General features: G+C 34.9%; 1 protein-coding gene across 1 annotated transcript in view; it reads left to right on the top strand.

The window, feature by feature from the left end:
* LOC6046923 (putative uncharacterized protein DDB_G0274535) overlaps positions 1 to 27,858 on the top strand; it is a 110,200-nt gene that overhangs the window by 37,202 nt on the left and 45,140 nt on the right. The window lies entirely within an intron of this gene.

Genomic DNA, 27,858 nt, shown 5'->3' on the forward strand with positions numbered 1-27,858 from the left:
GTTTTTAATTTTCAATTCTTGTTTTTTTTTAATTTTTATGTTTTTAATTATTGTTTTTATATTTTAATTTTGTCAAATATTGTTTTTCAATTAAGGCTGGTACAAATTTTATTTAAAGTTTTTGTCTCCCCCCCCTTCAAAGTTGGTCCGATAATTCAGGGGGCAAAAAAAATATTTTTTTCAAAAATCTTCAGAATTTCAATGGAAATTGAAGTGAAATTAGCTGAAATCAATTGAGAATGCATTCCCCTGCGTTTAGAATCATTTTTAGCATGTTTGGGTTGATTTAAAAATCCTTTGAATTTTTGAAAATTGTCGATGTTTATAATCGCAAAAAAAAATTTTCGCTAAAATTTTTGTTTTCGTCAAATTTTAAATTTTTTGAAAACTAATGATTGCAAAACAACTGAACTAGTGTAAAATGCATTTTAAAACACTTTTTCCATGCAAATGTAGAAACTATGCCTTGTTATTTCAATATTTGTATTTTTTTATTTTTTTTAATTGTTTTTTTTAATTATTTTTTTCAACTTTGGGTTTTTTTAATTTCTATATTTTTTTACAATTTTTGATTTTTTCATATGTTCAATTGAAGTTTTTTTCAATTACCTATTGTTTTTTTCTATATTTGTGTTATCAATATTTGTTTTTGAATTTTTGTTTTCTTTAATTATTTTATTTTCAAATATTGTTTTTGTTCATAAATTATTGATTTTTCAATTTCGATTTTTTTTTCAATTTTTGGTTTTTTTATTTTCATTTTTTCAATTATGTTTTCAGTTTTTTTTAATTTTTATTTCTTAATTTTTTTTATTTTTGGTATTTTAATTTTTGTGTTTTCAATGTTTGTTTTTTTCTATATTTGTTTTTTTTCATTTTTTTCTATTAAAGTTTCTTCAATTTTAGTTTTTTTAAATTTAGTTTTTTCAATAGTTGTTTTTTTTAGTTTGAGTTTTTTCAATTTAAGTTTTTTCAAATTTAGTTTTTTTCATATTTAGTCTCTTCAATTTTAGTTTTTTCAATTTTTGTATTTTCAATTTTAGTTTTTTCAATTTTGGTTTTATCAATTTTAGTTTTTTCAATTTTAGTTTTTTCAATTTTAGTTTTTTTAATTTTAGTTTTTTCAATGTTAGTTTTCTTTAATTTGAGTTTTTTTATTCAGTTCATGTTTTTTTTTCTAATTTTTGCTCTTTTAACTTTTTTTTTGTTTTTGAAATTAATGTTTTTTCCCCATATTTTTTTTAATTTTGTTTTTTTTTTCATTTTTTAATTCTTGATCTTTAGTTTTGTTTTTTTTATTATTTTTGTTTCAACTTTTGTTTTTTTTTCAATTTTGGTTTTTACTCATTTTATTTTTCAATTTATGATCTTAATATTTTCGCTTCTTTCATATTTTATTGAAACTTTTATTTTTTTTTGCAATTTGTTTTTTGAAATTATTTTTTTAGTTTAAATTTATCTCAATTTTAACTTTTTTTATTTCTAGTTTTTTGCTGTTTTTTGCTGTTTTTTTATTTATTTATTTTGCTTAAGTTTGTGTAACTTACTTTTGAATTTTTTTTGCTGCTTTTGTTTATTCATTATTTGTGTTTGTATCAATAATTCAATTATTGTTTTATTTTTTTTTTGTTTTTCAACTGATTATTTAACATTTTCTCACTTTCGATTTCTTAATTAATTTTATTAAAAATCCTTGTTTTTTTTAACTTTGGTTAAAAAAAAAAGAAATTTAAAATATTTTTTTTTCGTTTGAAGTTTTTTGGTTTTTGTTTTTTTTTTATTTTCTTTCCAATTTTTGTCCAAGGATTTTGAACTTTTTTTATTTTTTCTGTTTCAGTCTATTCGACTTAAGCTTCTCACCAATTATTTTTTGTTTCTACAGAACTAAATCAAAGTTCTGGAAAAAATATCAATGAGAATTTTGATAAAATGTTCTTTAAACATGATGTGAACTGTGTAAAACTGGTTGAAAACTATCAAAACTTGAACATCTGTAACTTTCTTCGAAAGCTATTAACAATATAATTCTATAAAAGTTGACTTTTTTGCAATCTAGACAATAATTAAATCTTTAAATATAAAAAAAAAAGTTTTCAAAGATTTTGGTTTGAAATTTTACATTAATTTTAAGTGCATTTTGTTTGAAAACAAGGGTGTTTTAAATTTTTCTTATTTCTAAAGAATTCACTTGGAAATACCATAAACTTATTAAAAATTTTACGTTCAAAATTATTTTTGCCTAAATTTTTAAAAATTTCTGTAATTTTCAATTTTAAAAAATTGCTTAAGTTTAGTTTTTCTAACTTCCTTCCCCATCACAAACTAAAACTCAATCCTTCTATACAAACCCATTCCCACTAAGAACTCCCTCCCTCTCTTCCAAGTGGCCACTTCCGCTTCAAGCACGCTTAACGTTGTACTTGGTTCAGTGCCTAATCGCCAGGAAATACCACACACTGCCGCCAACCAGATGGGGGCACGGTGACAATCTCTTTTCCTGTTCGAACACGGTAAAAAAAGGTGTAAATTTACCTCGTCTAGACTCTATGTTTATTTCATGTAAAAAATCATGTAAAATTACATTTGCATTAGAGGTAAAATTTTGCGTTTCAGAATTTGTCTGAGAGTTTTTTTGACAAAAATAACGAATTTTTTTTTGACAGAATAAGCTAGCACAAATTATAATATTATTTATCACACCAATTTCAGTTAAATAACAAAAAAAAAGATGTAAATTTACACATTCATATTTACACGTTTTTAACTGTGTCTTTTTACTTGGAGCTTGGCTTTGACATTCAGCTGGGGCCTTTGCCTTTTTTCAATTGCCTTCATGTTCCAACATTGCCGACAGTTACATGCAGCAGCAGCACCGTCAGCGATTCCCAGCAGGAGGGAAAACCTCCAGCTGACATTGTTCCACCCCAGCCACGGCTCGACTGGCGGCACTGCCAGTTGGGACACCGAAGAATCTAGTTGGGAGGGGAAAGTTTTTAACAATTATTTGGCTTCAATATGTTTTTTCTTTGAAATCTACTCTGATTATTTAAACTGTAAATTTGCAAAAAAAATTGTTTGGCAACACTGATTTAAGTAATTGTCAATTAACAAGAAATGAAATGTTGCCAGTTTTGATAAATTTCTTTTAATAACCCTAATTTTTCTTAAAAAGTTACAAAATAATTATTTTTTGTTTATAAAAATTTCAAAAATCTGGCAGCACTGCCCACCTTCAAGCCTAGCGAATTAATTCAACAATATTATTCTCTAGAAGAACCCAACCGTGCTTCCCCTCGCAAATTCCGCAAGGACCTCTTCTGCACCTCCCAGCCAGGCCAATATCGTCGGAGTACCGCCAGAAGCGCCCCCTTCCTCGCAAGGTAAGCCGACAGAAAAAGGACTTCAGAAAAAGCAATCCGCGTACGGTCAAGTGTGGCACAACAAAATTAGTTTTCTAAGCACCTTTTGGTCTGGACTTTCCCGGTTGCGGACGCCGGCTTGTAATTGGAAGTATTATTATCTTATTTATTTTGAGGGGGCATTTCTAGGTTAGGTTAGGTTCGTAAAGTGTTGCGCGTTTTACTTCTTTTTTTTTATTTGGCAGCCACTTTTATGGGATTTTTATGGAGGTTGGAGGCCGGATTGAAAAAAAAAAGTATGAGGAAGAATTGAACGAGATTTAGGAAGTGAATGAATGCTCGTAAATTTATTCGGCTAAGCGAACCCAGACCGGAAGCAATTGGAGAGGTTCAGGCCTGTATTGGAAACGATGAGTGTGCGTGATCAGAATTTAGTGTTGCATAACAAAGTGAGACATTTAATGGTGGGAAGATTTGTTGGTCATTTTTTCTTTTCCGTGTTGATGGATTGCTTATCATTCGGAACCGCCTGATTGAGCACACCTTCGCCGAAATTTATACCTCAAGAAACTTGCCCCAATTTGGGGGCCTCAACTTGCCCGGATGAGTCTTTAAAGTTTTCTGCTTTCCAGGAAAAGCTCAAAAGCAACCACCATAAATTGCGCTAAAACTTTCGACTCCCCCACCTCCAACTCTTGAAGATTTTCTGATTTAATGAATTTACGGTCTACTGGTAACGACGTTGAGGTAGCTCGCTCACACATTTCCCGTCGGGAAAAAACACCAACGGACTTTTGACTAACTGGCGGTTGTAGTCGTAAAACTCCCCTCCGGGAAAACCTGAGAACCTATTCTAGAGAGGGAGATTTTAATGGACGTTGGAAACTGCATCCTTAGAAGTGGCCGCCCCGCTCAACTTTGGGTTTGAATAATCACATGTTCCCTTGAAGAAGAAGGAGAAGTTTGAAATTTGAGAAAAGTTTGGGACTAAACTTTGATTTTCTATAAACTGCACTAAACTGCAACATTTTCTAAAAAAGAAAAAATTCTAGGTAATCTCCTTCATTAATTTTGTCGCTCTTTATGAGCTCGATGCTAAAAACTTACAGGTGAAGATGAAAAACTGCAACATTCATCGAAATGCATCCACAGTTTTGCTTTTCATCATATTTTAAAGTTTTTTTTTGCTCCAGCTGCCCATGAAGCGTTTGGTGTTGAAGCGCGTAATTTACGCGTTTTTTTTCCATGGAAAATATCGATTCATGTTTTTTGTTTACTTTTTGCTGAAAAACGTCTGTACCAGAAATTGTTCGCAGGAACAGCTAGCTCAGCTGAATTGAATTATTTTCATCAAGCTTTAGTAATTGTTCGTGGAAAAGTAAATGTTCCATTAAATTATGCTTCGAGGAGTGATTTTGCGCGGGAATATCTATCTGTTTGGAGTAAAAGCATTCTTCTTTGGAAAAACAAAATTGTAAAAACTTTTTTGGTGTTTGAAATTAAATTTTTACTTTCTAAATATAATAATTTGTTAACATATTTTGCTCTTTTTATGTTTTGGATGCAACTTTGTCCATGCATTTTCTATGTTAAAAGAAGTCAAAATTTCATACAAAATGGGTATTGTACGATCAGTTCCTAACTGGACCCGGTCGTTGGAAACGACCGTCGGCTCAACGACCGACGAAATAGGCGGCGGCAATGTCAAAATCTCTCCCCCTTCACTTCGTCTGACCATCCAGCTGCTGCTTTGTTGACAAACAAACGGAGCACACGGATGATGGCGGCATCGAGCCAGAATTAGATGTGATCATGTGGTTAAAAATGAAACTTTTTTCAAGAAAAATAATATTTTTCCGTCTGAATAAAAAAATTGCGAGCATGTTCAAACAAATAATCCCGATGTTGGAGAAGTAATTAAAAATCAAAATTTGAATCCATAATTTTTCTAATAATTGAAATTTTTCACACCAATTGGGAACCCCTAGGTCTATCCACGACCGTTTCCAATGACCGTGTGAGGATGCCAGAAAATCCAGCTACCAGCTAAATCCACATTATGTAAATGTGAGAAATTTTGTATCTTGAGAAAGGATTTTTTAATTGGTGTCTTGGGCAATGTTTTAGGTTAGGATTAGGAGTTTTCGGAAAAAATAAGTATTTAACTTTTTATGCCTTAAAGTTGAACACCCTAAATAATTATCTTTTTTAATATCGATTTTTTTAATTCGTTTAAGGGAAAAAACATCTTTTTCTATTTTCAATTTCTTTTCGTTTATAGCATTTTAAAAATACTGCTTGAAAGAAACGCTCCCCTGAGAATATTTCCTATTTTTTTCAGGATTTTTGAAAATCCGGCAATAAATTTCTGAGATACAGCCTCACAAATAATTCGAATCAATGAAAATTAATATCTCTAAGTGTCACCTAAATCGGCTGTAATTTTCAAATGACGATTTCCCAAAAACTATTTGTCCGATTTTCGATGATAAACATTTTAAATCTTACTTGAAATTTTCTGATATTTTTAATGAGAATATTTAAAAACAATAACTTGGTCTTTAACGACAAAAATATCTATTTAAGGTGAAGTCGTTGATCTTTTTCGAAGAAAATTGATCATCACTCTAAAATTCTCTATATTGAATTCAATTTGTTGTTTTTTCCTGAGCTATGACTTGAAAATGGTACATAAAAAAATTGCAAATTTTACTTTAAATAATAATTAAAAAAAAATGTTTGTTCAAATTTTTGCTTTTTTTGTTCCAATTTTTTTTAATTTTTTCAGAAAATCATAACTCCTAAATCTGATTTGGCACAATCACGCACTAAATCATATCACATCAATCATATCAAAAAATTTCAAACATAAAAATATGATTTTTGAGAATTCAACTTTTAGTTGTTTAAAATTATTTAAAAACGTTTTTTTTTTTCGTGTACCTATTTTTTCTGAAAATTCCTGACCAATTCTTTCACCAGCCTGCTAAATGAATTTTTTTTACATATGAAAGGATGTTTCATCTAAATAAAAAAACAAAGAAAGTCTACTTGCAAGTTCTGTATAAAAAATATTTTCATCCTGGTAGCAAAATTCATAAGTCACACATTATATGTTGAATGTTAGCATATTTTATTTTATTATTTTGTTATTTTAGCAATGCTTCTGTCATAAATTTGCAAAATATTGCAAAACGTATCACGTTTTTACCGATCTATGGTTCAACAATTCACAATATGTAAATCTGAAAGTCCGAAAGAGCCACTGAAAATTCCAGAAATAAGCTTTACATAATATCTCATAAATAGTTTACAATCGATTGTACAACTTTATCTCCCATGAGAGTCGAGATACATAAACTCCAAAAAATATTAGCAAAAGCATGCTTTAGTAGATATTAATTAAACAATTGTGAACTGATGAAGTATATATCTTTTGTTCTATGGATCAATGAATTTTTGAAAAAAATAAATTTCAAAGCAATTGGAAGTTAACTTAAGTATTAAAAAAAGTTAAACCAAATTGAGTAAAACCAAGCTTAGTAAAAAAAGCATATAAAAACCAATACTTTAAAATTTAATATATAAAAAACAACAAAGTTGTAATAATTTTCCCGAAAATTTGGCTTCGTTTGGTATTTCCAATTCGTGTTAAAATCAGCGACTTGCTCGAAATGCACAAACTTCATTTCCTACGTGAGATACACACTGAATATGAACCAGTCTCTCGTGCACCAATTCAATTAAAACTTTGGCACTGCAATTTGTGCGATCTATTTTTGAACGTGAGCAACACTTTCATCGCATGATACCGCATGAACCTGCAGAGTGTGGCTGTGGTTGTTTTTGTTCAAAGTGTTGTGGCGAAATCTATCACTGCATAATAATTAATCAAAGCTCACTTGGACCCGAGGCCAGCTGGTGACAGCTCGTGATGGGCAGCTTTCACCCCATTATCTGCCCGCACAGTAAATTTCCTTCATCTTCTCTCGTGTCAAGACTTTGTCAGTGTGTGTGTGTGTGTGAGGTAAGGTGTGACACTGCTGGTTTGCCTCAATTATGCACCAAGAATTTGTGTGTCAGGTTACGAAACCACGCTGAGCTAGTGCATGTTACAAGGGGACACGGAGGGAAATTTTGATGTTTTTTGTTGACTTTTTCTTGTTTGAATTGTTTTCAACTTTTATTAATTCTTTAAAAAAAACTGGTTTTGAGTATTTTGAACGCTTCAACAGTTCAAAATTTCCCTCCGTGCAACCAGCTCCATGTTCTTACAAGCTTGCCCCTTAACAAGTCAAAATGATTGGCACTCGAGTCCCTCCGGTCGGCGGTGGACACATTTTGCCCTGCAGTGTCACTCAACAAACGAACGGAGCAGCAGCAGCTGTCCTTTCCATATTGGCTCTGGCCAGCTATTTGCACCATTCGCTAAATTTACCCATGGCTTGTGGGCTTGGGACATGGATTTCTCTACTTCGTACTGCTACTGCTGGAGGGAAGTTTTGCCATTGTCATGATCACGTGGCATAGGGACAAGAATAGCTGGTGAAAAATGGACTCAATTATGGATTATTATTCGATGGTATTGGCCAAAACCAAACAAAAATTCAGCAGAAAAAGTCACCGTAGTTATGTCACGAACATAACCAAAATGGCAAAGGGTTGCGAAATTTATGTCAAACATCAAATTTATTTAAACATCTCCAGTGTAAATTTTAACTTTTACCATTTAAACTTTTAAACTTTTTTTAATAATTAAAATTTGGAGTAGAAAAAAACCAAAATTAAAGTGTTTCTGAGCAGTTCTCTACGAAATCGGCCTTTTTTAAATTTTAATTTTTATATTTTTTAATCTGGCTGAAACTTTTTTGGAGCCTTCGGTATGCCCAAAGAAGCCATTTTCCATCATTAGTTTGTCCATATAATTTTCCATACAAATTTGGCAGCTGCCCATACAAAAATGATTTATGCTGATCGAAAATCTGTATCTTTTAAAGGAATTTTTTGATCGATTTGGTGTCTTCGGCAAAGTTGAAGGCATGGATAAGGACTACACTGAAAAAAAATGATACACGGTTAAAAAAATTGGTGATTTTTTATTTCACTTTCTGTCAATAAAACTTTTTGCAAAAAAAACACTATTTTGATTATTTTTTTTATATGTTTTAGGGGACATCAAATACCAAATTTTCAGAAATTTCCAGAATGTGCAAAAAATCTTGGACCGGGTTATGATTTTTTGAATCATTACTGATTTGAAAAAAATCGAAACATTGGTCGCAAAAAATGTTCAGCTTCTTTTTTTTATGTAAAATCGAATTTGCAATCAAAAAGTACTTCAGTGAAATTTTGACCGTTGCACCGTTTTCAAGTTATAGCCATTTTTAGGTAAAATAACCCACCATTTTCTAATGTCGTTATCTCAGCAACTAATGGTCCAATTTTCAATGTTAAAATATGAAACGTTCGTGAAATTTCTCAATCTTTCCGAAAACATTATTTTCATTTTTTTTAAATTAAGACTAACATTTCAAAAGGACGTAATAGTGGTCCCTGATCACGAATCTGAGATCCATTTTTTGATATCTCGAGACGGTGGGGCGGAACGACCCCTTTCATTTATCTTGATTTTTGCTAAGACACATTTTTCAGTGATTTGTAGCTCGAAACCGTGAAGAGATAGAAATTTGGTGTCAAAGGGACTTTAGTGTAAAATTGGACGCCCGATTTGATGGCGTACTCAAAGTTGGGAAAAATGCATTTTTATCAGAAGAAAAAATAAAAAATAGTTTTGAAATCGCTGTTATTTCTTGTTAGTCAACTGTCAAAAATCGTGAGACATGATGTTTTATAGGAAATTAAATGTACTTTTTGAATCTAAAATAACCCAGAAGGGCAATTTTTTCATTTAGAACAAAAAAAATCATGTTAGATTAACTTGTTTTTTGTAACTTTGCAGGGTTATTTTTTTGAGTTCAATGTTTTACAAAGTTGAAGAACAGACAAAACCCAAAATTTGGATAACCCCCCAAACCTCTTATTTGTATGTATTCTTTACGAGTTATCAGAATGTACCAACAAGGTTTTTTGAATTTTTTTACCAGCTTTACGAATTTTTTAACTCAATCGTGTGATTTTGAAAGTATTTTTTTCCAAAAAGTTCAGCTTACTTCGCATAAGAATTACCTTTGGAAGACTGTTGTGACTCTTGCATTGCTAGAATCTGAATTTTTTTATATGAGGAGCAGCAGTATCTAGTTTGTTTTTTATTTGAAAAAATCCTCACATACAAGCAGTACACGAGCCACAACAGTCGTCTAAAAGTTCATTCTTATGCAAAATTGGCTGAAGCTTTCGAAAAAAAAACACTTTCAAAAAAAACGATTGAGTTTTACACGTTAAAAATACATACAAACCCCTTATGTTTACATATCATATTTTTTGTTTTTATCTGCTCTAAAACTTTGAAGAAGATTGTTACACTCTAAAAAAAACCCCTGCAAAGGTCCAAAATTTGAAATTTAGAAATGAAATTTTATGATCTAAATGAAAAAAAACTACTTTTCTGGCTTATCACAAGTCACAAGATATCGAACAACTAACCTCGGAAAATCGAAGAGGGTCGGGGCAACTTTTTCCGATTTCGTGTGAGTTGGCAATTACCCAGTGATGAACTCAAATCGAAGTTTATCTACACGTAAAGAAATCTTGTGAGCATATCGGGTAACTCTATGTTTTCGAATTCATAAACATTTCAAATGTTTCCAAAATCGTCAACATTTTTCTCGATTTCGATGTAAATGTTTTAAAAATCGCCAACACTGTTGTTCGAAATCGGAAAATTTTTTGACGATTTTGGAAACATTTGATGTTTACGAATTCGAAAACATAGAGTTACCGGATATGCTTACAAGATTTCTTTCCGTGTATGTTTTTAAATTCCCTCAAAAACACTCTCAGGAGCAGGTTTAACATTCCACGAACAATTAAAGCTCGATGAAAAAACAAACAATACGTTCCCACTTGCTTTCCCGCGAGTAATTTGTGGTGCAGACATTTTTCAACAAGCAAAAAAATATATCGATTTTTCATGGAAAAAACATGCAAATTATGCGATTTAACACCAGATGAATCCGTACCAGCATGCGGTTAGGAGGAACTTTAAATTATGAAAAAGCATTAAGCTCTTAAAAAGCATAGTGCATCAGGAGGAGAACATAACTTAATCAGTTAAATAAAATAAATTAAACTAATTAATTCCAATCCGTTATAGATCTACCGTCATTAAATTAACGGTTATTTAAAACAATCCCAAACTCACCACTGGTCTTTTCAATTCACCACAAACAAAATAAACTATGTAGCGTTAGTGGTTTTTTTATTGATGTTTTTTTTTCTACAAAATCTCTTCTTAACTGTGCAGAAAAATAGACTGCAATTCAGTACAGTTTATACATAAGCAAAGTTTAGCCTTTACACTGTAAATTTCGAACTTTTCTTCCATGAAGGGAGCTAGAGAGAACATGTGCTTCTTCGCAAAACTTCTCAACCTTGCCAAGTCAGTCTTCAGCGTGATTATTCAAACCCAAAGTTGGGGAGGGTGGCCACTTCTAAGGATGCAGTTTCCTTCTTCCATTAGAAGATCCCTCTCTATAATAGGTTCTCAGGTTTCCCGGAGGGGAGTTTTACGACTACAACCGCCAGTTAGTCAAAAGTCCGTTCGGTGTTTTTCCCGGCGGGAAATGTGTGCGAGCTACCTCAACGTCGTTACCAGTAGACCGTAAATTCATTAAATCAGAGAATCTTCAAGAGTTGGGGGTGGGGGGTCGAAAGTTTTAGCGCAATTTATGGTGGTTGCTTTTGAGCTTTTCCTGGAAAGCAGAAAACTTTAAAGACTCATCCGGAAAAGTTGAGGCCGCCAAATTGGGGCGAGTTTCTTGAGGTATAAATTTCGGCGAAGGTGTGCTCAATCAGGTGCGAGTAATTGCTGGCTGGTGGGTTGTAATTTTGGTGGTGGTTTGAGCAAAGTTTTTGACGGCAAACTAGCCGGGAACGAATTTTCTTGAGTTGATTGCATCGTTGCTTTTCCTAGAAGTCACGTTGAGCTTTTACGGTTAAATCACCATGCGTCTCCACTGAACCTTAAAAGAACAGTACACATTTCAATGGAGACGCATGGTGCTTAGTAAAATAAAAAAATGATCTTTCTCCAACAACCACCTTCCGTAACAAGTGAACAAAAACATCCTCGTTGGTCGAAATGACCTCTTTACTTTGGAAAGCCCCCCTTACGATTCAATCTCCTAGCAAAACCCCTAAAACTAAGCGCCACCCACATTCGAAACTGTCGGAGGCTGGAAACACACAAAACAAGGAAAAGGATGGTCTGTGGAAAATGCTGAATACAACACAATAGCAAAAGACGATGGCCGACATGGACGATGGTCGTTGCTCAAATTCCTGATCCTGATGGGTCTGGTCGTCTGAACGTTGGAGGAATGCTTGCACAGCAAACAATCAATCCACCGGTTTTTGGGGGTGAAGCCTATGAAAGGGTCAGTGGTGGAAAAATTTGATGAAGTTTAATTAATGTCTGGTTATTTTTAGAATGTGTTGCAAAAAAAAAATACTTTGAATGCTATTATTTTTTAAATCATTCACTGTAAACTCCTTAGACTTCAAATTTCGTGATTTTTCAAAATTACACAGATCTTTAAATGGAAAATTGTTCAATCTTGATTTTGCTTTTATTTTTTAATTTTAGTTATTTCTCTTTAGGCCAACGCTATTATTGTATGTTTTGTCTCCCTCTCCCTTCAAAATGTACCTTAAAAAATCAAGGAGCTAAATAAATTTTTGCTTTACAGTTAAAATGTTCACTGGAAAAAACTTGTTAAATCAATGTAAACTATTTAAAACGTTTTAAAATGAAGGCGTATGAATGTTTTTACAATTTTTGAACATTGGGATCGACCAAAATTTAACACCTAAACTTCTAAACTCGAGAAAAAGGAGGAATTTTCATACAAATTCCCCCTTTTTCTCGAGCTTGGGAGTTTAGGTGTTACAAAAATAAGGAATATTTGTATTTTTCTCAAATTGAAAGTCTGTAATAATTAATAAAAGCATTTCGTGAGATTGTTTGCTAGTTTTGTTTCGAATATTATGCTTTATATTTACAATTTAGACCTCGGCCGTAGATAAGGGACCAAAATATAAATTAAGTTATGATATTTCAATAATTTGGGTATGTTTTAAATGCCTAAAAAAAGTGATAAAAATTTATTTGCACAAGTTATGATTTGTTTTTAAATAGTGTTTGATTACTTTTTTTCTAATTTAGACCGTTGTTGATACTCTTTGAAGTTTATGTCCCTGAACTTTGGCGAAATTCGAGGGTTATCCTCTTCCCTAAACAATATAAAAATTAAATTAAAAACATAAAAAATCAAGATTCTAACAAAATTCTGTTTTGAAAGACAATTTACAGCCCAGTTGTTCAGCAATCATTTATTTTAATTACCGTTATCAAGGATGACATTGGGTCTGGGGTAAAAAATTGTACGATCCAATCTCACCCCTGATTAAGATAATTAAAATGTATTAAGAATAGACGATATTTTTTTCTAGGAAAAAAACTTTTTGCGATATAGTGCATCGAAAATTTACCAAATTCAAAATATTAAAAAAAAACCAATGTTTTTATCGACTTAGGAAATGCATTTTCTACTGTTGTAGGTGGATTAGGCTTCTATTTCCATTAAAATTTTGAACCTTTTTGAAAGAATATTTTTATTCTTTGATTTTTGGGGCCAATTTTCATGGGAGGGGCGACATAAACTTTGAAAAATAATTACAACGGTATTAAACAGAATTTCGTTTTTTTTTTTACTATTTTTATCTGAAAATTAAAATTTAAAGGATGATTCATGATTTACATCGAGACAAGTTACCATTTACATTTACAAATGAGATATTCTTATCAATACGCTTTTTGGTTTAAAATCAGACATTATTATTTTCCTACCAGAGCATTACTTCTACAGGTTAAAAAAGTAACTTTTTATAAAGAAAAGCATTTCTAGGGTAGATATATAATGAAAACGGTGCACTTTAACAAAAGATAATTTAAATACTATTATTTAAATACTTTTTGATTTCACATTCGACTAAAAATTAAAAAAGTCAGACTGCTACAAGTAGCAAATAGGAGATTTTTGCTCATCTCGTAAAAATTATTACTTATCGTTACAAGTGCTGATATGTCGTCCATTATTCCAACGAGGTTTACCGTGTTGAATAAATACAACGAGTGCTGAAAAATCGAAAAATCAAGTTTTGCAACACGTTTCTTATAATGTTCTGCAAATAAGAAAAATGCTTTTTGAATGGAATTTTATGAAAAAATCAGTGTTTCAAGCTAGGTTTCAAGTAAATTCGCTGTTCAAAACAAAAAAAAATGAAAAATGTTACTTTTCGATTCAATTTTCAATTTCAATTCGGTTTTATTGGTGAATAATCAAGATACAATAAGTGCGTTTGAGGTACATAACAGAGTTTTGGAGATCCTTTCAACTGTGTGTTACATCATAATCCATTTTGGAACAATTATTGCTTGTAAATAAAGGTGTCACCAAGAGTAAGAAAAATTAAAAAAAAAAACTTACTGAGATTGCAAGGGAAAGGGGATAGAAATAGAGAAAGCTTAGAACTAGATCACAGATTTTTATCCTTTATAGATGTGCTTGATCATCAGCTCCCCAAGGGCCAGGAATTGCTCCGCTTTGTTACGGCAGGTCCGAAACCGCGTCATCATCTCCCCTGCGAGAGCAAAGAACTCTGGCAGGGTAAAGAGATCTTCCCCGGTAACTTCTTGCTGGGCCGCATTGCCGCTACCGGCAGCGACCACGCTGGCGAACGATCGCCCCCATCCAGGAGGGAACGCTGAGTTGTCCACTGGAACCGTACGATGACCAGCTGCCGGCACGGTTACGCTCGTGCTTCGCTGAGGAGGGTGGGACGCTGCTGCTTTCTTCTTCCTCTTCTCCTGCTCCTCGATGTAGTTTTTCCGTGCGCTGCATCCACGGTAGTTGCTGGTATGGTTACCTCCACAGTTGGCGCACTTGATGCGCGCCTTCGTTTGCTCTGCCTTGTCCCCCAAGTCCGCTTTGCACGGCAGTGCACACGCCTCAGAGAGGTGTGATTCACCGCACTTCACACAGCGGGGCGGGAGGTTGCAGTTCCGCGAGCCGTGGCCGAATTTCTGGCAACGGTGGCATTGTGCTGCGTCCGACGGGTTCTTTGAGTAGAACCGCCAGTTTACCCAAAACCCGTCCAACGCCTTAGTTCGCCGCAGGTCTTGAATCTTGACGGTGCCGCGGTCGAAGTACAACAGGTACAGTGTGTGTGTACCTGTGACTGTGGTCTTCCGCGAGAGGACTTTTATGTCACGCGGTGTTATGCCAGCACCCGAGAGGTCCTTCTTGAGGTCGGAGATCGGGCGGTCTTGGTACCCCTGCAAGACGACCTTAACGGCTGTCTTCTGCACGGGGTCGAATGTGTAGAACTTGAAGTTTTACTCTTCAATTTCTCCAGAACTAGGTCGAAGTTCTTTTCGTCAAAAGTGTAGACTTGCACTGACGACTTACCGATTTTAAGACAATATCCGAGGCCTTCCAGCAACTCGTCAATATCGTCCACCAACGTGTCCAAAACAAAAATTGAGGTGGTCTACGTTCCTTTGGAGAATTGTTCTTTTTTGGTGTCGACACTTTTTTCCGTGCACGCCCGTCGTCGTCGTCGTCGTCGGTAGTGCTACCGTCGGTGTTGCTGTTGTTGTTTTCATCGTCGCTCAGCATCTGGAACTCGTTCCTGATGGGGATGTTGGCGGATGTTGATGTGCCACTGGTGGTGGCACCGGAAGTACCGGAACGGGTTCGCACTGGTGATCTCGGAACGTATCCGGGATGTAGATACTTTTTGTCGATACCATCTGCGCTCACGCTCCCCTGCGCGATGGCGGCCGACACGGCGTTGGTTTGTTTACCTTTTTGCACACGGCCGGTAGACGAACTTCGCGGGTTTTTCGAGGCCGCACTCGAACTGCCACGGCCACGGCCGGCCTTCGGCATGCTGGAGAAGCAAACTCGCGGGTAATCACAATCAACTACGGCAAAAAATTTCGAAAAAACGGTAGAGCACAGAGCACTTCACTGCTGCTTGCTCTCGTGCGTACACGGAGGGTGACTTTTCGATTCTAGTGCTGAAAAGTTCAACTTTTCTGCACCCATTTCAGTGTTGAAAGGTAGATCTTTTCAGCACTGGTTTTGAAAGGTATTAAATTTCAATTCTGTTATTTTTTGGTAGAGAAAAGTAGGCTGTTTCGTTTCGAGCTGCTCGAGAATGACAGGAAAAGTAGTTTCACAACGGAATTGCGAAAATATTTTATGACCAACATTTCGCAAAAGTCACATCTTTTTTCTTATTTTTTAACTTGGACAAACAATGTTGACCGCATTGTGCCTTTGCTGTATAGATAGACACAAAAACAATTCCAAAAATAAAATAAAAATCAAAAATGGTATTTTTGCTCAGTTTATTATTTTGTAATTAAAGGTTCAATAAGATTGGGAGTTATTTTTTTTTTCAGGATGTAACCGTTTTTTTTTAATTTTCCTTATCTTTACTCACAACTTTGCCGAGTTCGAGGCAAATAAAAATTAAAGAATATTCATCATTTACCGAAGTCCTACAAAATGGCTCTATTTACTTTGGTTTGGCGTGGGATTTGGAATATTTTTTATTTATTTGTTATTTTTTTATAATTGATTAACGGATTTGTTTTTGTGCAGATTTCAAAATCTCTATTTTCTCTAAAAAAAATGGTTTATACAAAACTTTTTAAAGGTTTTTTTTTTTAATTTTTGATATTTTAGAGGACATAAATTGCCATCATTTCACAAAATTCTTAAATGGGCCAAGAATATTTAACCGAGATATGATTTTTAGGAAAAATCGTGTTTAAAAAAATCGTGGCTGTAATTTTAAGGGTTTGTAAAAGGTTATAGACACACTGATGATGCAAAACGGCTCCTTTGGGCATACGGAAAGCACCCAAAAAGATTCAGCCAGGATAAGAAATACAAAAAATAATTTTCAAAAATGGCTTCATTTTTCTATCGACTTTTTGTTTTATAATCATTTCAATACATTTAGAAATTCTTCAAGAAAATAAAATATACCCAAAAAACCTTTTTTTTACCATACTCATGCAAAAGATTCAGAAATTATCAAAATAAAAACAAGCATTTCTTCACACCCCTGCCCCTACTATTCACCATGAGATTCCGTCCAGTTTGGTGCCTTCACCCGGTCCTTTGCCGGTCCATGAATTATGCATGGAAAAGCCTTCACAACCCCATCCCCATCACTCAGAGCAGCCGGATCAGGCTGGAGCAAAACTAACCATCGGTCCCAAAAAGAGTGCTCTCCATAAAGGCAAAATTTATGGTCCGAAAACCCGGCAACCCCCCGGTTTTCGGAAAATCTTCACCCTGGCCACAGCCACGAAAGGTGGGGCTGGCCCGGGATTAATGAAGTCCTATGCTTTTCTGATCGGGGGGGTGAAAACGACAAGCTCAGGTAGATACGCAAAATTTGTCTCTGTTTTTGAGAGTGTTAGTACGTGTTAGTGTGTATGTATTTTTTCTCAAATGGTGCAAATAACTCCATCTGGAAAATCCATGAAGCAACATGGCTTGATCGTTTTGGGAAGATATTTACGGTCTCAATCAACCGGTGGAAGATTTTTGGTTGGAGGAAAGCCAATGTGGATGGTTTTAACCCTGTTGCCAAATCCCAGTTTAACAACAAGGGCAAACCTTGTAATTCTCGAAATAATCCAGGACACATGTCAGAACGGTGATTTTGAAACTCTGCCATCTGTTGTCAAAAAATTGAAACCCCTAAATGTAGACTACACTCTCAAATTCTGGCAGAAAGTTTGTTTTCAATTTGTAGTTGATTACTAATTTTTCGTAAATTGAAAAAAATCTGAAACCTTTACCAAATCAAAATGCAAACACTGCCATCTAGCGTTGAATTTTCAGATATTTGCCTGAAAGTATGCACGATTTGGAAAATGTTTCAAAAATAAATTGAATAGATTACCACTTTCCCTCTTCCCACCATAATGAGGCAATCCCAAGCCAGTAAGCGTCACCATCACAAAGTACAACAAAGTTCAACAACAATCTAGTGCCAAAACAGAACAGCAATGGTAGCAAAATAAAACCAAATGACAAGCTGTTAATCAGCCAGCCAGCGTCAGTGTCTTTCGGGACGACACGACAACGACGACAAGAAAAAGTACCCAGAAGCAGAGTAGGGATGTTACTGAGAAGATAGCTCTAGCTATCCCGGGCTAACGAATGGGGCCATTTACCCAGTTAGTGAAACGCGCTCTGAACTGATACTTATCCAGGTCGTTTCCAGGTTGAAAGGGCTGACTTTTAGATGGGTGATGAGGGAGGTTAAGAAGGGGAAAGGTGATTCGTTTTGGGATGAGATCAGGGAATATGAATAGATAAGATTGTAGATTTAATTTGGAATAACTGGATTTTATTTTGTGTTAAGAGGTAAATCAATTTGAACATTCATTTTCATTATCAAGAAATTGGAAATTGTCTTACATAATTGAACTGTATACCCGATAAAAAAATAACAGGCATTTTTCAATCAATCTGAAATAATTTCAACATATTTCTAAAACTCAATGGAAAGAATACAAATCAAGTATATTTATTTCAAAATATTGCAGAAAAAACGGTTCAAACTTGAAATAAAATTGGCAATGGCCTGAAGTAGTTCAAAGACATGTAAAAAAATGTAAAAAGGGTAGTTTTTTGTCATCAGGATTTAAATGTTTTCGAAATATCTTTAAAATGAGGAACAAGTATTTAATATTAGACAATACTGTTCAAAATAATGACCACTTCAATGAAATTTAAAAAAAAAACATTCAGGTCAAACTTTTCTCAATTTCAATAAAACCGACTATCAATTTATTGTTTTTGTAAATCATTTATAGTATGTTGTTGATGACCTGGCAACACTGTCAAGAGATATGATAATTAAAGTGAAACTTGTTGATCTTAACACGGTTGGATGTTTAAAATTTAATGAAAATGTCTTTCCACACATACTCTTTCGTATAATTGAAGTGTTATTCTAAAATCCTTTCCATAAGACTATAACTTTAGATTAAGATAATGAGACTTAAAATTAAAATATGACACTATTCGACGTCCAATTAAAAATGACTATCGGGCCTACTTTTTGACATTAAGTTGAATTAGTTTTTGACTCTAATTGAACGTTAGTACCTGGCAACACTTCGAGAACTTTTTTTAAAGTTAAGTAATATTCCTTTTTCTTGCTAAAAACATGTTGTTCTTAAAAAAATAAAGCCGTTGCCAATATTTTTCAATATCAAACTAATGATTGCAAAACATTTGGAATGGTGTAAAATGTATTTTTAAGCATTTTTTTACTCCAATATTGAAATCATGCCTTACAATCAGTGTTGCAAATGAGTGATAGAAAAGCTATCAATTGATTATCTCTGCACCAAAAACATCTGAGAGTATAGCGGCCGTCAATATACTGTATAAAGAGGTACGGATGAGCGTGAGTTCCAGGGCTGATGACGGAAAATTTGTCGTCATCAGTCATTGGTACCATCATGATGTGATTTGAGATCCAATTGGATTTCTTATTTTGCCAGTAAAACGTAAAACTTTACTTAATTAGAAATTAAAATAAGTGAATTGAAGTTAATAGAAAATGTTATTTAATCCACCTTTAGGTGATTAGTGCCTTCCTCACATTCATATAGTGAATAAATGCAGTCAAAAACATTTTTTAATTAACATTGTGATCTTCTGAAAAAAATCATAAAAATTTTGAGTTATTTTTTTTTATTTCAATTAACTATTTTCCAACATTTGTTCTCATTTAAGATTATTGGAATTAAAAGGCAAATTATCAATAGTGTTTTACGGATGGTTGTTGATTAATGTTAATTGTTTTTAACATTGCTATAAATTTTTAAACTGCCATTAAAATAATTTTAAATACCTGTTTTGATTTCAGATTTAAAAAATCTAATTCAACGAAATTTTAAGTTCAATCAGCTGAATATAATTTAAAATGCATCCCCTTGCGTTTGAAATCATTTTTAACATGATAAAGTTCGTTTTAAAAATAATTTCAGTTGTAATGATTTTTTTGATGTTTTGATGGCCAGCGCCGAGGGACAAAAACTTATTAGCATCGACCTTTTTTTCAAGATATCATCAATTGTGTACCTAATTCTGTAATATCAATTAAAATAAAGTTTTAATTTTTTTTTTGCTTATCCAAAATTTAAGTCGGACAGGTCGTGCTCAAAATATGAAACTTTAGAAACTTTTAACAACCTTTTGAATTCTTTTAAAAATGATAGTTGTAACTTTTTACAACGTTTAAACAAAAAAAAATAAAGAAAAAATTAAGCAGAACTAAAATGGTGCACCTTATTTAAAATTAATAAAATTGCTTAACGAATGCAAATTTTGCCGAGCTTCCGTGGTCGTGAGGTTACGGGTTTCGCCTTGTAAGCGGAAGGTGATGGGTTCGATTCCTGTCTGGCTCGGCAAAGTCAGATCCCTTCAAAGAGTAATTCTACTCACTGGGAATACTGACCGGTAGGGGATGGGTTTCGTCAAACGGCGTGCTGGGTTTCCAATCCAGAGGTCGTGAGTTCGATTCTCGTACCGGGATGATGATGTTTTTAAAAAAAAAAAAAAAAATTAATTTTATTCAATCATTTTTTTTCTGAATATTGTCGAAAGACTAAAAAAAATAATTAAGAATCATTGCTTGGTTAAAACTAGCTACTAGCTAGCTTAAATGTTCAAAATTTTAAACCTCGAATATTTTTTAAAATAAACAATTCTAGAGTTTTTTTAATAGGTCGTATAAACATATGTAAACAATAGCTTATAGGACCTTTTCAAAAAAATCTGGAATTGTTCTTGTAAGGCATTTCGACAAACCACATGCAGCACAATGTATTTTCACACCAGGGCTTTCAATTTTGTAATGCTTTCTTAAAAATATACACCATTCTGGCACAACGCTAGCAAAAAAGTCGCCAATTTGGCACAACGCGAACAAAACAATTCGATAATCTAACAGAACGCAAGCTCACAGTTCCAATCGGATTTGAGTGATTTCTGGGTAACTCGCATTTTAAAGTTCTCACTTTCTTAAAGGTACTCGATGATTCTGATGGCGCTCACGCTCATCCGTACCTCTTTATACAGTATATTGTATTCAGGCGGGATAATTGTAGTTGCTGAGAGCTGATAGTTTGATATTTTAACAACCCTGCTTGCAATTATTTTTTTTCTTTTTTGACCTTATGGTATTCGAGAAATGAATTTAAGATAAAAGTCAAGAAACGTTAGGTCGAATGTACGAATATTTTGTTTTTGAAAATATAACAAACCTATGTTTATAAAAGTTGGAGTTTTAATTTAATAGGAGTGATCATGTTTGACAGAATGGAAAAATCCACAAAAACATTTCAACAAGAAACAATTACTTGTTTAAAAAAATTGAAAAACTTACCCATTTTTCAAGTCAGACTTTTTCAGAACTGCTTTTTTGAAAGAATGGAAAAACACAAAAAAAAATTCAACAATGTTTTTCTTAGATTTTTTTTATTTTTGATTTGAATGTTTTTTAAGGTTTTCCTTGAAGATTGTAAAATATCTAAAAATGTTTAAGAAGTCAGACTTTTTGAAGAACTGCTCATGTATAGATAAGCTTAGATTAGATTAGAAAAACTGCTCATATTTGAAAGAATGGAAACACTCACAATAATATTACAACAAGCAAGAGTGGTTTCTTTTTAAAGAATGGAAAACTCCGAATAAAAAATTAAGAAGGTTAACTTTTTCGAAAGAACTGATCATGTTTGAAAGAATTGGAAAACTCACATTGTTTAAGGATGGTCAAGAATAGGTTTTTTAAAGAATTAACAAAAAAATAATAATAATCTTCTAAAAAAATGAAAAAAAATATATATGAGAAAAGTCAGTCTGTTTTTTTTATAAAAAAGAACTGCTTATGTTGAAAGAATGGAAAAACTCACAAAAATATTTCGACAATCGATAATAGGATGTTTTCAAAACTAGAAAAAAATAAAAAAAAATCGATGACGGCCTTTTTTTTGTTGAAAGAATTGCTCATGTTTAAAAGAATGGAATAACTCAGAAAATACTATAACCATCAAGAATATGCTATTTTTAAAGAATGGAAAATCTCTCAAATATGTTCTAAGGTCAGACTTTTTTCCTTTTTAACGAAAAAAAACTAACTCATTACAATATTTAAACAAATACTATGAAGGAATAGAAAAAACCCTAAAAAATAGTTTAATATTTATGCTATTTATTTAGAAGAACTGCTAACAATTGGAAGAATGAAAAAAAAACTCACAAAAAACGGATTTTATTTGAAAAAAAAATAATGTTACAACAATATTTTAGAAGCATGAGTATCTGTAAATGTTTCAATACATGTATTCAATGTTATAAAATTAACAAAAACATTACAAAATATTATTTAACATTTTACACTTTCAATCTTTTGGCATTCTGCCTTTTGTCGCACATCATCGGAAAATCTAACTTTTTACAACAAAAAAAATTAAAAAAAATCTTTATTTAAGAAATTACTTTTTACATGAAGAAAATAACCACATTCTAAAAATCGTATCTTCATTGTCAATACCATGTTTAAACAAAAATGAAAAAAGAACAGTTATTTTTGGAAGAAATAAAAAATATTAAACACTGTGGAACGATCTCTTAAAAAATCAATTCGCCTCAAATGTGCGTGAATTTACACCATAGAACTGAGATGCCATTCATTAATCCCGTGAACACTTAAAGCGGGGATGTTTTCCGATTTTGCACAGTTTTTTTATTATGAGGTTAGTAGAATACATTTAATTTTACATTTAAACAGTAAAACAGTGAAATTTTGGATATTTCGAATTCACCACAGCTTATAAACACTCTTTTGAAAGTTTCTTGAAATTGCATGCACGCTCACTATCACACGCGCACGTTCAAGATCGCTCAGTTTTCATCAGAACTGAACCTTCTCAGAAATGAGTAAATAGGGCATCTGTCAGATTTGAGTGAATTCAACTCATAGTTGAAAGAAAAAAGAGTGAAATTTAGACGAAAACTGAGTGATTTGAAATGAGGGTGTACACGTAATATACGAGTGCTCACAACTTTTTGTTCTAAGATTTCAAGAACTTTTTGTCATCTGTGGTTGTGACTCTATTTTGTTTGAATTGATGTGTAATAACAGCAATTCCACAAATAAGGAGTAATTTTACACTTTTTGAGGAAATGAAACAAGTTTTTTTTAGAAAGAAGTCTGTGAGCACACGCCGATTCATGGTTTTTTTCTGTACAGTCCAGACGGTGAACAAAATGGCAGTGATGTAATAAAATGGGAAAATGCACTTGGTAATTTAACACCTAAACTCCCATGCTCGAGAAAAAAGGGGAATTTGTATGGAAAATCCCCCCTTTTCAACAGGCTTGGGAGTTTAGGTGTTAATAGGCAAACAATCCAGGGATGCCACATGATTTTTTAAAATGTCTGTGAAAAAGTCTGTGTATGTCTGTGTCTTTGTCTAAAATTCAAATAAATCAATTAACAGTCATAGAAATCTATCAAAAAATGTGTTTTTAAGCATTTGAAGACTAACGAAATAAGTTTCGATTGATATCTTTACAAAATAACAATTTAATGAAGTTTTTGAAAAGTCTGTGCACCTCAAAAAATGTCTGACACGAGCTCAAATGTCTGTGAAACACAGACAAATCTGTGTATCTGGCATCCCTGAAACAATCACTCAAATTTGAGTAAAATGAGGTCGCAGAATTTGATGTTAAAAGTGAGAAATAAAAAAAACTAGGAAAAACATATTTATGTTCATGATTAGATTTTCCGAAGTATGAAAAATTGATTCCCTTTCGTAACACGAGAACCCAAAGTTACGTTATTCCAAATCATAACTCCTTTTACTACAGTCAATCATTCTTTGCTAGAGGCATTGTGAATTGGAACAGCTTACCAACCAGTATTAAACTTGTTATATCTAAATATACTTTCAAACATGATTTGCTCACCTATCTTAACAACACGAATAATTAATTAGTTTAAGAGAACCTATCACTGTGTCGAATAGTTTTATTGAATCATGCAAGCACACAAATTGTAACAATTAAAAATATTTTATCTTACGTTACATGAATAAATCAATAAATAAATAATGGAACCTAGGATAATCGAGTCTGCAATGTATATGATATCGTCTATTAATCAATATACATTGTTCAATTGGCCTGATAACCCCATAAACACCATTCTCAGCTTTCCACACGCATTCTCACACACTATCAGCAATAATCACCTCGATAATTCCTTCCATCGTGTAACAATCAGTGCCCCGGGGACACCAGCCCGGGAACATGTTGACAGCTCCCATACAAACTTAGCGTACCCCGTTTTGTGGGCCCAGTGGGCCTAAGATGGCGGCCTTCGATATTATCTAGCCTAATTTTTGAAAATGGCGAATAGTTTAACTAAACATAGTTTTTGCCTTGTTTTGGTTTAAAACGACAAAATAAGCATTCTGGAATCATTTTCTTTAAAAACTTGTTTAGAGATACGCCACGTTCAAATATTAGTCTAGAACAGTTGAAGTGAGCGTGCCGCAAAAGCCGTCACGAAAAAAAAGTTTCCTATGCAAATTTTGAGTTATTTATTTATTTATTAAAAATTAAAATCATCCGACCACATGGTCTTAATGAAGTTTTGTTGTTGTTTGTTTGCTTTACAATATAGTACAAAATGGTCAAGTCATAAAAAAAAAACAGCATGTAAACACTAAACAGAAAACGCTAAACGACGAATGCACGATCATCACCACCTACAAAAAAAAGGTCCGGTAGAATACTGAATGTAGAGCATAACTTAAGGAACGGTAATCACCTGGTAGATCGACGAGGACGTTCATTCTCCCCGGCGTTGTCACGTCGTCCCCTGATGCTTAGTCTCGATGTTAGTTTAGTTCGAAATGATGTAGTTGATTCTCCAAACTCGAACAAGTCGAAGAAATCGTTGAATATCGAACACATCGAACGGAATGGCGAGTGTCGCATGTACTCGGTAGTGCTGAGCGTACGATGCAAAAATCCGCTGCGAGTACGAAGAGATCTAGCTTGAACTGCGGCGCCTAGTTGTTCGAGAAGGTTAGGACAGTCCAGTTCACCCGTGAGCAGCTTGGCAGCAAACATGGCTTTCGACAGCTTCCGTCTGTTCTCGAGCGTCATCAACCCCAGCAGCTCGCATCTGTGTTCATACGGGGGAAGATTTGAAGGGTCACGCCAGTTAAAGTTTCTAGCAGCAAACCAGACGAACTTTCGCTGAATACGTTCGATCCTGTCGATCCAGTTCTGATGGTAAGGTGCCCAGATAATACAGGAGGTTTCCAGATGGGATCGTACGAGAGCATAATACAGAGTACGAAGGCAGGCGGGATCGTCGAACTCACGGGTAGCTCGGAACATGAAGCCGAGTTGGCGATTAGCCTTTTCGATGACTGATGCTTGCTGCTGGCGAAATGTCAAGTTAAAATCGAGCAAGGCTCCTAAATCCTTCACGCAATCGACTCGCTGTATGGGCTGGTTGAGGAGTGTGTAGTCGAATGTGAAAACGTGCCGTTTCGTTTTGCGATGGAATGAGATGACCATGCACTTTTCGATGCTTAATGTCATGCGATTAAGGCGACACCATTCAGCGAAGGCATCAATGTGCGATTGGAGAACGTAACAATCAGCAAGGCTCTCGATGGTTGTGAATAACTTGAGGTCATCTGCGTAAATTAACTTGCAATTTCCGTGAAGTGATAGCCCAGCATCGTTGTAGAAGAGTGCAAAGCCGATCGGTCCAAGATTGCTACCTTGGGGAACGCCAGACCAATTGGAAAATTCTACTGATAAACTGCTTCCAATCTTCACCTGCAACCGTCTTCCCTTGAGGTACGATTCTAGCCAGCTGCAAATGCGGGACGAGAATCCTAGTTTGGCAAATTTCATCAGTGCAATATCATGGTCTATGCGGTCAAAGGCGGCCTTGAGATCAGTATAAACAGCATCAACTTGTAACCCCTCAGACATACTGTTGAAACAAGTGGTGACAAACTCCATCAGGTTCGTTGTAACCGATCTGCCAGCGACGAACCCATGTTGCTCAAAAGTTATATAGTTACGGCAGTTGAACATGAGATAATCACACATGATAAGTTCTAGAACCTTTGAGCACGAGCACAGTGAAGTTATTCCTCGATAGTTTTCAACACGCCGCTTTTCTCCTTTCTTGAAAACTGGGAACATGTACGACTTCTTCCATTCTTCTGGGAAAGTTGCCTCAGTCATGGACATGTTGAATATTTTGAGCAAAGGCACCTCCAGCATACTTCCGCAACGTTTGATTACAGCGGCAGGAATACCATCAGGCCCAGCAACGAATGATGACTTCAGCTTTGCAATCGCCTTGCGCAGCATACTTCCGGTGACGTCAAACGTGTCCACGCTTACGAGATTGGACGGAACAGCATCGAGGCAAGCAGGATCAATGTCGTTCTGGACATCTGGCTTATTAAAAACAGACGCGAAGTGCTCAGCGAACAGGGTACATTTTTCTTCCGAATTTGACGCTACACGACTTCCGTACACCATCGACGAGGGCAGACCGTTCTCTTTGTATTTAGTTTTTACAAATGACCAGAATTTCTTCGGGTTTCGCTTGAGATCGCATTGTGTTTTTGGACGTACTGCCTGTACCGGAGTTTGTTGTAACGCTTGTAAGTTGAACATGCCTTTTGTACCTCCGCCGACAAATGGTACAGTGGTCATGAGAGTACTGACGTAAAGCTGCAGACCGAATCTTCTTTAACCATTTAAGGTGAGCGTCCGACCAAGGTGGTTTACGTGGTGGACGACGTCGTGGCGTCAGACGTTGCAGATGTAAGCGAACGATTATACCAAACTGTGTGACAGCATCATTAACATTCGTGCAGGTAAGAACGGGCGACCAGTCCACGGCAGCCAGGTTGGTGCACATCGTTGCGAAGTCTGTTCTCCGGTAGTTGAGCGAATTTGGGTCAAAATCGTCTTGAAATGCAACGCGCTGCACAGCCTCGATTTCAAACCAAACAGCGGGGTGGTGGGAGTCCAGAGGAACGAGTGGATCTTCAACACAATGGACAGTTGGTAGCGATTCATCATCTGATATGAAAATAAGGTCCAGAATTCGGTTGTTGGCATTGCGAACCGTCTGGATCTGGCGTAGGTTACAAATGGCCATACCGTCCAAAAGTGTTTCATGTGAAGCACGCTCAGTACGTAAACGAGCATGAGTTTCAGCTAAATCAGCCGTCGCGTAGCCTCTGCCATCATCACGCCAAACTAGATAACTTTGGTTGTAGTCTCCGGCTGAAATGATGATGTCTTCTGATCGAGCAAGTTCACAAACTGTTGTCACAGAATTTATGTGCTTTTCCAGCAGATTATGCTCCAATCGTTTCTCGTACGGCAGGTAGAAAGCACAAATGTGAAGGTTGATATGTGCCAAACGTACCGTGACAAAAACTTGCTCGAGGATGTCAACCATTCCTTCTTTGCATACGGAAGAATCGAGTAGCCGCCTGACAGCAATCAATACACCACCTCCAACGATTCTTACACTGTTCTTCTTGCCACGATTTACAGCGTAAACATGATATTCGTCCCCAAACAGTTGCACAAAAGTGACCGAATCATCCAGCCAAGTCTCAATTAGTATTATTATATCAAACTCCAATTCGCTGCAGGCAAGAAAGAATTCATCGATTTTGCTTTTGAGGCCTCGCACGTTCTGATAATATACAGAGAGCGGCTTTAAGCTAGAGTTCGGCGGAATTAGTTGTACTGGCGGATGAACTTCCGGTGGGTCGCTCGAGCACCCGTGTTGCGAAGTCATGGAGAGTTGTTGACTGAAACTGGGAGACACATCAGGGCAAGCATCAATATCAGCTGAACGTGAATACTCGCCAGAGAACAGATTCTGGATGACTCCGTTTCCGGTGCCGAACACAGGGCCGGGACGACTTGGATGACAGGAACAGTGTTGTTGATTGCAGCAGAGCGGTGGCACGACTGTGTCGGTGGATCGGGAGTCATCCATAGCGCGATAAGTCGAGCGTCCCGGGTCAGCATGTTCAGCATCAATGTCGCGAATCGCTGTTGTTGTTGTTGCATGGCGTGGACTGAAATTCGGGAGTACATCAGGGCGAGCAATGTCATCAGGAAGGTACAGTTGCGTA

This window comes from Culex quinquefasciatus, chromosome 1 (genome assembly GCF_015732765.1).
Source record: "Culex quinquefasciatus strain JHB chromosome 1, VPISU_Cqui_1.0_pri_paternal, whole genome shotgun sequence".
Classification (NCBI taxonomy): Eukaryota; Metazoa; Arthropoda; class Insecta; order Diptera; family Culicidae; genus Culex; species Culex quinquefasciatus.